Raw genomic sequence first — 10,705 nt, forward strand, 5'->3', positions numbered from 1 at the left:
AAATGGTAAGAGTATATCTATCTGATTTTTAGCTATGCTTAGTATTAATAGAGAGAAGAAGGTCAATTTATTGAGGAATTTAAATTAGTCCATTATAAGCCAAAATAACCCCCAAATAAGGATAAATGGATTTAAAAAATAAATAAATTTTAAAAAAAGTTAATTTCTTATTAGCCATTCCTTACAAGATGATAAACTGATCAGATTTGAGACCAAGACCTGGTTGTTCCTATATTATTGTACTTTAGATTACTCTCTTTTTATACTAAATACCTTTTGCTCCACTTATTTACTTCTTTGATTTATGTGACTTTTTGATTTTCATGTGACTTTCACAAATAATGGCCAGAGACATTTTTCAGGCTATAAACAAGAAAATCCTAACTCAGTGTTCAGAAGGTGCAGCATTTAGTAATAATTTTCTTATGTAATTAAGTAAAGCTAAAGGGTATTTACTTGACTTTATCTTATTAAAATAAGGTTCTGCACTGTATTACAGCTGTCAATAAATGTTCTTTCTTATTTTTCAGTGTTTATGTATCATCAGAGACAATGTCCTACAGATTGCAGTCAAGATTCCTGATTATTTTTGTTGCCTATCTGCCAGAAAAGAAAAGGAAAAAAGGGGGGAGGGAGGGGAGGAAGGACTATTGTACCTCAGAGGTAGTCATAAAAAATCTAACCCAGCAATTTCAGTTGATACAATTTTGTTTTTCTATTATAGCATAAACTGTTCTGGCTATACAAAAGCAGCTTTCAGGTGCTCTTGTACAATGACAGGTAATTACCACTTTGAATCAGAGGGCCACGCTGATATCCAAGGATTCTGAGGGTGCTTGAATTTGCAGCTACCAGTACTGTCTGACTCATGGGAAATAGGTACAGGAAGATAAGTACATACTCAGAATATTGACAGATAGATGCTTCTACAATCCTCTCTGTGCTCCCTATATTTTCTTCAGCCACTTTGATTGCCACTTGGCTCTCCTTCTCCCAAATCCCTGGCTAATCTCTTCTATATAGGTTCTTTTGCCACCCTTATCACTGTAGCATCCAAACAGCGGCCAGTAGCGCATTAAGCAACACACTAAGATGTCACATGTGTCTCATGTTCTCTTTCATCCGCTTTCCAGAGGAAAAAAAAAAAAAAACTATGTGGATGACAAAGCATTGTATTATGGGTTTTTCTCCCTTCTCCCTATCCCCCGATAACAGATATTCTAGAATGTTTGAGAAATCTAAGAAAAAAAAAAAAGAGCAAAAACCTTCTGTGGAAAAAGAAACCAATGATAATATATATATATATATATATATATATATATATATATATATATTATATATATATATATATTATTATATATATGTTATATATATAATATATATTATTATATATAATATTTAATTTATTTATTTTATTTTAATTATTATATATATTATTATATATATATAATATATATATAATATATATATATATTATCATTGATTTCTTTATATATGTATATAGGTAAAAGGAAGGAATGATCATGCAGTCTATGAATTGTTGCACCTAGTTTCCTGAGGATGGATGGTCTCTGTCCACCCTAAAAGTAGCAAAGATTTGTACAATTAGGGATGAAATACTGACCACCACTATGAAACAGAATTTCTTTCCGGACAAGGATGACTGGAGTCTTCCTTCCTGTCTGTGAACCAAAGTAAATCCTTTAACATGTTTATGTTAACAAAACTGATGCAAGGCATTTCCATTGTTACATTTGGAAGCCCAATAAGGTTCCTGCTGTATGCTGGCCAAATACAGGTATTCAATAATGAAAACTGAAGCTCCCAAATATGAAATTATAAATGATGTTTTAGATATTTTGCTTCAAAGTAATTTTTAAGCCACCTAAATACACTTTAGTCAACAACAGAAAATAGAATCAAGAGAAAGTTGCATAGCCATTGAATGCGAGGAATTCAGACTGTATGAGATCAGCTACTAGTCCATGAAAATATTACATGCTACACATATGCCAATGTATTTCTGTGTAAGTAAATCTCTGTATACTTTGGAGCTGTAGTATGAAACAAAGCAGTATTCCAACTTTAGATTTGTATCTAGCAACATCTTGTATCTAGCAACTGCCTGCCATGTTTTGGGATTTCCTACCCATGCAAAAGAGCCCTCGCACAACTTTCTGCATTCCTCTGCAACTACTTTCAGGAATTATGAGATTAGCTGCTGGAAGAGACTGTCCAATCATTGAAATTATGTCTTTAATTGCTATATCATATTTATTCCTGTTCCAGTTATGGGATAAATTCCACTATTTTCTCTCTGGTACGGACAGCTTCATAATCAGTGGCATAAGAGATATTTCATTTGATGAGGGGACAGGATTTAGGAAAATTGTGTGTAACTACAGGGCTAGTGAAGGATAGATTCCTACAGGAATAGAACCTAGAGGGCTTTGGACCTATCAGCCACTACAGATAACAGACAGCTAAAACAGGAGACCTGTAGCAGTCTCTGGGTTGAAGTAGTAGCTAACTTGTGATTAATAACTTGGAGAAGTTCCACAGTGATCACTATCTGACAGTCAGCAACTTGAAATAAAAATCAATAAAAACAGATACCTTTGTTATTTCTGTGGATTAGCACCTGTCATAATTAAGTTTATAGTTTAACACCTTAGCAAATACTGAAAATGCTTTCATTATATTCATTTCTGTCATTCATGGTGAGTCAAGCTTAAACTTTAGGTAGGACAATGTTCTCTCATAGCTTTAAGGAATGCAATTTTAAACTTTTAGGTGCAAGGAAATTTGCCCTATGAAGAACAACAACAAAATGTGTTTCTTAATGACTATCATAACTTGTTTAAAAGGAGGAGCTACCATTTGTACAATTATTCGTAAGTTATAAAGCTACACCATCACACAGTCACTGATCTATTTTAATTAATTTATTTTTAATAGCCTATGACATTCCTGAAATACAGGTAAAGTTTCAAAATTATTTGACAGCTTTAACAGACTTCTGAGAAGAGTAATTGCACAATTTCCTTTCTCCACACATCATTGCCTCTAAGCAACTGGAGATCACCTCTTTTGAACTATGATTCCCTTAGGGACCTATTTTGTTCATGAGGATTTCAAGAAGAAACCGTCTTTTGACTGAAAAATACTTATTAGTTGTTAACGTACACCAATTCACTTTCAACTATTTTGCATTCATCTTTAGGATTAACATTAATGGCTTGAAGTAGGAAATAGCAAACTGTGAAATGCACTGAGTGGCAATACAAATCTTCTGTCTCTAGAATAAGCTTTTCTGAATATGAAGTATTTCTCTACCATTTAATAGCTCACACAAATAGTCTTTAAAAGAAGAGCCTCTCAAGGTACAGAAGCCAACACAGAATTGAGTTTATCTTAAGGGTTGAATAAAGCTGCCACATGTAATTCATAACTCCTAACAAAGATGATTGAACTAGAGTTCATAAACATTAAACTTGTTTTCCATTTCTTTCAGCTACGTAAGTTAATACAGTCGATTGTGTTGAAGATCCCAATTTATTGTAGCAGTAAGTTTAACGCATCCTGAAGAAAACAGTATTATGAAGGATTTGGGTCATGCAAACATAGAGAGGTAAGATATGTCACAGGCCTCACTTCTCCAAAAGATCAAACACATTATTTTAATGTCTATGACTAAAGCAATGACGGGGAAAAAAAATAAAAATAAATAAAAAGGATTAAATACACCTGAAGAAAAAATTAAGTCCTTCTTGTTCAGAAACTGGCTGCAACAGCAACGAGGTTACTCGGCAGAATTCCTAACCTCAATAACATAGTAAGTATGCAGAAACAAAACTAATTTAGAGGAGGAATGTGGGTGAAAGAAGTAATGATAATGGTTGGCAAAGTAAGAGAAATGGTAATTCTTTATAAAGTAGTATTTCATCATGCCCAGAAATACGGCATTTACAATATCTTTTTGTAGAACAACTGTTAAAAACACTTAAAATAAGAAACAGTCTCAGTGAAAGTACCTTTATGTTTGATAAACTGCAAACTGATAGTCTGTGCTTTTGTCTATGTTTTATATCCTATTGCGTTAATTCTTGATCTGTGTCAAAATCTAATGATATGAGATATTTTACAATATTTCATATGCACACTAGTGTAACTGTGTCAATCAACTTTTCTAATTTTTTTCATTGTAGGTTTGCACCATGAAATTAGAGGACCACATTAATCTTTTATTTAAGAATGGAGTTCTTGATGTTGTTAGGCACAATCATTCTCCTGTGGTCACTCATGAAAAATCAAAAACAATATATCAGAATGGACATAATTGGTAGTTATGCTCTTACATGTGGGATACATTATGAAGCTTGTTGTTTAAAATAGCAGTGCTATTTCTGGATTTTACTAAGGTAGCTAACACATTCACGTCATAATTTTTAACACTTACAGGACATAAATACAGTTTCACAATTCAGTCTAACTAGTTAAAATTCAATATAGAACATTGGCTTAGGGAGAATGTTATTTTAGAAAAAGCTAAATGAATCAAACTATTTTTTTACACAAAATTTTAAGAGAAAAAATGTCCCTGAAGTAGCCATGTGTTGTGAGAATCTCATCTTCAGCTTCCCTTTTCACTATCTTAATTACAGTGACTCTGAATGAAATCGACTGAAATGAACTAATTAAGCATGTTAGCACCTTTGCTTCCATATGACAAAATGAAGGTCCTCCTGTCCTTGTCTTTGCTAATCATTCCTTAATATACTTTGCAACTATGAAATGTTTTTTCATACTATTTTTATTTCTTCAAGACTTTGCAGATGATATCGTTAATTATTTTCATACATTTAACAAACTATATATCAATTGTTATAATTTATTTTTCAATTAATTTTTTTTTTTTTCTTTTTTGGACATACTTTGTTAATCATCAGGTCAATATTTTGAATGTTCCAAGACTTCTCTTCTGTGTTCCCCCACTCAACTCTACATGTTTGGTGAGTTTTTAGGTTTCTGGGATACAAGTGAGATTTGATCAGTTGGGCTTGTATTTCTATTTTACCAGTCTACACTTTCCCTTTGTATTCATTTAAAAATGTTACTGAAACTCATCCATATTTCAAGCAAGCAAGCAAGCATAAGCTTTACCCAGGTTTTCCTGTAAGTCACACATCAACCTGTTCCAAGTACATATGGGAAATAAGAGAAGGGCACTTAAAGTACACTGGTAACTTGGTTTGTTGGGTCGAAGCGTAAAACACTTTCATAAAAGTGATTTTGACCTAGAACATTTCACTGAATAGGACTTCACTGGATATTACATACCAGCCTCTTACAAGAATAATTTAAGCTAAATAATAATAATAATAATGAGAAAATATTTATTTTCAGACTTTTAATTTCTCTGTTTCTGTTTTCAGCCCAATCTCCAGTTGATTATGAACCTACTTCACTTCTACATCTATTCCTTCATTTGTTGCCTCCTGAGCTCTACCCATCAACCTATATTGTATGCATCAATCTACCAATCTCTAATCTAGCCAATCTCTAGTCAATCTACCAATCTAGCAATCTCTGCTAAACCTACTCCAGTTTCTGCCTATTGACTCACAGTCCTAAACTTCAAGATGTTTGTGTTGTAACTTCAGATACCTCTGTGCTATATCTACTCCTGATAACCTCAGCTTTTGCATCTTTCCTTCTAGTCCCTGGGATTCCTTTCCCTGAACACAGAAGAATGCACAGAATTTCTATTCTGTCATGTCCTTTGACCTGCCTTTTTGTTGCTCTGTTCTTTCCTGTTTTGTTTTATTTTGTTTGTTTGTTTCTTTGTTTTTTCAGCCTTCACTAATACGTGATACTTCACTAATACTGTTCTGAAAATCTCGTTCTAATAAAGTGCCCAGGAAGACGCATCATAAAACTTTACATAAAACTTACTCACCAGCTGTCATTATCTAGGGAAGCCCCATCGCTTGATGGTTTTTTGTGTTTGTTGGGTTACAACATGTTTTGCATGGCTTCCAGCTTAAAAAGTTTTCCAGAATTAACATCTAGCCAGGGTTTTCCTACAAGAAAATTAACGGAAAAAATACAGCTTCAAGTGGCAGTATTTCTGTCTTTGTCCTAGCTTCAAGCTTTTATTTCTGTTTAGAAAATGCACTCAGTGAGTCACTAGATATGTTAATGATTACAGGATTTACCCTACAGGGTAAATGGTAGCAGGTACCCTTGCTCTTTTATGATACTATGACTTGGATTCTATGGAGAGGACATTTTTGCTGTGTGCCGTGTATTTTAAATTGTATGTGTTTTACATAACATTTTATTGTATTTTAAAAAGTATTATGAAGCTGGCTATAATATCACATCCATGTCTTATTATTTTAATTTTTATATTTCACCAGTAATTTAGAATCTGATAACCCCTTTCCCTCCTTCCCCTTCATACGGTGAATTTTCAATATACCACTCCACACTCCACCCTTCCTAAAATATAACTCCTAAAGTACATGTGTTCACAAGTTTTTATTTTTCATATTTGCTTCCTCCCCCCGCTTTTCATTTTTAATACATTATTTTAATTCAAAGATACCTGTAACTCAAGGATTTCAATTTTCATGTAATTTAAGATTAATGTTCTAAACAAATACTATATGACTTAACTTTGCACAGTGAGTGTCTCCATTAATCTGCTTCGGGGCATCTAGTCTTAGTCAGAACTCCACAATACCACAATTAAGAAAGAAAGAAAGATTTAGCTTGCAAATGACAAGTATTACTAGGAATAGGAATAGATCACTGCAGAGATTACGAGATGTCCATTCCAAGTCTCATAGATACTTTACAGGTGAACACATTCTTTTATTGACCCTAACATTTATCAGAAGTGTCTCAGATAATATGAAGAAAATTGAAGATGAATTTAAACACATTTGTTTTACTGGAACATATTGCCTGCACATTGCTAGGTATATCTTTAATCTCTAACATCTTTAATCTCTAACAACAGGCCAAAATAGTAATCTGCTTTCTGTAGACATTTTGCTTCAGAAAATTCAATAACATCTTTAATTTCACTCTTGAGCAAATGCTTCTATTATGGCTAATTTTCCTATTAGAAAAGTGTTCATACCAGAAAAGAAGGACTAGGCCCTGAAACAATGTTTTTGTGTTTACAAAGTTCAGAAGATGTGCTATAAGATAACAGCCATAGCAATTTGGATCAAGCACTTGAGTGGAATTTGAGTCAGCTGCATGGCTGAATATTTAAGACAATATGAGCATACAAAAGAGAAGAAAACATCCTGAAGGAATCTGAAGGAATCTATAATGATCTCTGATCAAGTATAAAAAACTAAGATTATTGTCAAGTAGAGTAAGGGAACCAGTATAGTTCCTGTCCACTTTAATGGGATTATATGCACTGATAGCACAAGTTTTTTTAGCCCCACAAAAGAAATCCCAAATGCAATCCTAGAGTACACTATTTAAAAAATAGTGGACCAGCTTGGGGGAAATCCTAGCAGCCTGTGTTTAGATCATGTAATTTAGTCTAATTCCTAACCCTTAGTATTAAAGATCTTCAATCTACTCAGATTTAATATGTATAAAGTTGAAAGGAGCAAGGGTAACTTCACTGAGTTTTAAAGGCTGTTACCAGTGGGATGCTGTGTGATGCCCAAAGGAAGTCCATGTGAACTCATCACTACAGTGACTCTCCCTGTTCCTGAAATAATACTGATTTAAGTCAGCTGCAGGTTCATAGAATCACAGAATGTCTTGGGATGGAAGGGACCTTAAAGATCACCTGATTCCAAGCCCTCTGGCATGGTCAGGGGCATGACCCACTACACCAGGTTGCCCAAATCCCCATCCAGCCTGGCCTTGAACACTCGCAGGGATGGGGCATCCACAGTTTCTCTGGGCAACCTGTTCTAGTGCCTCAACCTCCCATGAGTGAAGAATTTCCTCCTAACATCTAATCTAAATCTCCCCTCTTTTAATTTAAAAACACTCCCCCTTGTCTTATCATTGTCTTCCTGGATAAAAAGTTGCTCTCCATCATTTTTATAAACCGCTTGAAGTATTGAAAAGCTGCAATGAGGTCTTGCTGGAGTGTTAGGACACTTTAAGTAATGGATTCGGCTGCGTGCTTTCCATAGAAGGTGAATTTTAGCTGAAAGGTGGCTTTTTATCACATTTACGAGGAAGTGTTTTTTTTTGTTGTTGTTGTTGTTTTGTTTGTTTGTTTGTTTTGTTTGGTTTTTTGTTTGTTTTTAATCTGGACAACATACTCATTAGGCTTATTTTACATTAGTTCCCTCTAGTTTTCATTATTTTCTTTGTTGCCAGGTTTAGAATGTTTTCTGTGGAAAGAAGTGAAAACAATACAGGCTTGCAAGGCAACTGTTAATGTATCTGCAAATTAAGGATAAAAATTAAGCACTTAAATCAAGTTACAGGTTTTAGGTAGACAGCCTTGCCCATGTTACTTCATCTCCTGTCATTGCTGTCTTGACCGGAGCCAGGAGCAGGTAGCACCAGCTGGCATCAGAGAAGGCAAGAATCAGTGAAAGGCAATCTGAAATTCTGAGAAAGGAATATCAGAAGTACACATTTATGCAGGGACAGCTCAAATTTGGGCAAATCTCACTGCTAATAAACAGTGCTGTGTGTGAATGAGATTCTTACGGTGCATTCAGAGAAGTAGAAACAGTCAGAACTGCACAGCATTTTAAAAGGGAAGCTAAAGAGTAATTAAGAACATACTAAAACACAAATAGCTTTGATTAATTTCTAAAAAGTGAGTAATCTAGTCACACGTGTTTGCAATAATATAATGGTTTAAAATAGAAAGAGATGATGTATTACTGTTACTTTTGAACATTGGCATGGTATTTACAGTTGCCTTTTAAAATAGAAACTCTGTAAGATTTAACAGGTGTTAATAGTTAAAATACACGATTAAACTTAAAGTGATGCATGGAACAATATCATCGAGTAGGCAAAGAAGCTTTAAACCAAATTATGAGTTCCACTATATATACTGAACGAATTTAAGGTTAATTTTACCAGTTCAGAGTCAAATCAAGTGACTGTGAAACTGTAAAGGTTAAGGAATACTTCTCAATAAACAGTTTACTTGCAACTAAGAACTAATAAGACAAACTGGAAAAATTAGTTGTCCAAACTACTTAATATTTTACGTCTCTAAATAAATTTTTAAACTACACCATTTAATGTTTCAGTTAGTAACAGAAACAAGGGTGTGAAAGAAAACACAAAATTACTGAGTATATTACTCAGTATAAGTACAGATCACTAATACAAAGCAATATGGATAACTTGATTCATAGATGCAGTATACCACCGTGTGCTCCATTGGGGTCTAAATGGAAAATGCCTATTTTTATATTCACCTTATCCAAGGTGAAGACAACCAGGAGACTCTATCCCAGGGAGCAATGACTCTAAATAAGATATCACGATGATGGTCAGCTAATTGTAATTCCAAAGAGAAACTGGCTAAAGTCATCCTTCAGGTTGTAACTATTATGCTCTTGAAGTGATCATTATTGAAGTACGTTTTGCAATCTGGGAGTCCATATTTCAAGAAGGATGTTGAGAAACTAAACTGGGTTTGGAAAAGAGCCCTGGACATCCTTGAAAAATTGGAAGCTGTATATTACAGGTAGAGATTCAAGGACCTCAATCAAATAAGCTTATCAAAAAGAAGATAAAGGAGTAAGCAATCTGTAAATGTCACAAATCAAATAAAGGAAAATTCTGTATAGAAAACTAAGTGTAATAATACCAATATCTGGAATGGAACCTAGACATGATATTGAAACTTCTGACATAACGCTAACATAAGAACTAATGTACCGATTTGAATGAGAAAGGTGTTATTTACTGGGACAGGTAACCAAGGCCTGTGACAGACACTGTACATACAAAAGTTCTAAAATCAAGATGAGAAGCTTTTATGAAAGGTGTGCTTTATTTCAAATTCAAACAATAATTAATCAACACAAATGATAAAATTCTTTTTAATCGTGATTATGGAGAAGATGGATGAAATTCACTCACCTGGCCTTAAAATCAGTGAAAACCATCATCTTCATTGCTAGTGAGATGAATCAGCCAAATGAAATCATGAAATAGAGGGAGAGGTAGCAAAAAGTTGAAATGTTAATTGAAAAAAATGCCTCTTTAAAATAAAATTAAACTGTCTTTCCAATAAATATAGCACAGTATTTGAATTCCATTCCTCCAGAGGATCAATTTATCTTTTTTCTCAACTGATTTGGGGGAGATGATAAAAATTTTAGCAAGTGTTTCACATCTTTCTTTTTGGACAAAAAATTAGACAATGTTTAGATACATATTCTTCTTAGTTTTAGTGAAAATTGATAACTGAAAGTTAAATGAAATTGTCAATTCCATCTATATATTTGAGATAAAATTTCTTTGCCCTATTTATGAATGTGAATTAAGAGAAGAAAATCAGTTGGACTAGTCATTCTTTTACTGTTGTTTCATGACAGCCTTGTTTTAGACTACATGTTTTATTTGCAGTCATGCTGCCTTTTTAACCTAGTGCATTTTAGAGTTGAAGAATTCTTAATACAAAACAAACTTCTTAGTACAAAGTGTTAGGCCAAAAGCTATTTTATACAAACAACTA

General features: G+C 33.7%; 1 long non-coding RNA gene across 1 annotated transcript in view; it reads left to right on the top strand.

The window, feature by feature from the left end:
• Positions 1–7,848, top strand: part of LOC311432285 — a 99,878-nt gene extending 92,030 nt beyond the window's left edge. The window contains exons 3-5 of the long non-coding RNA XR_014689939.1: positions 3,515–3,631; positions 4,950–5,012; positions 5,436–7,848. This is a non-coding gene — a long non-coding RNA (uncharacterized lncRNA). The remainder of the gene's footprint in view (positions 1–3,514; positions 3,632–4,949; positions 5,013–5,435) is intronic.
• The last annotated feature ends 2,857 nt before the right edge of the window (positions 7,849–10,705 follow it).

Source organism: Aythya ferina, assembly GCF_964211825.1.
Source record: "Aythya ferina genome assembly, chromosome: 2".
NCBI classification, from domain to species: Eukaryota; Metazoa; Chordata; class Aves; order Anseriformes; family Anatidae; genus Aythya; species Aythya ferina.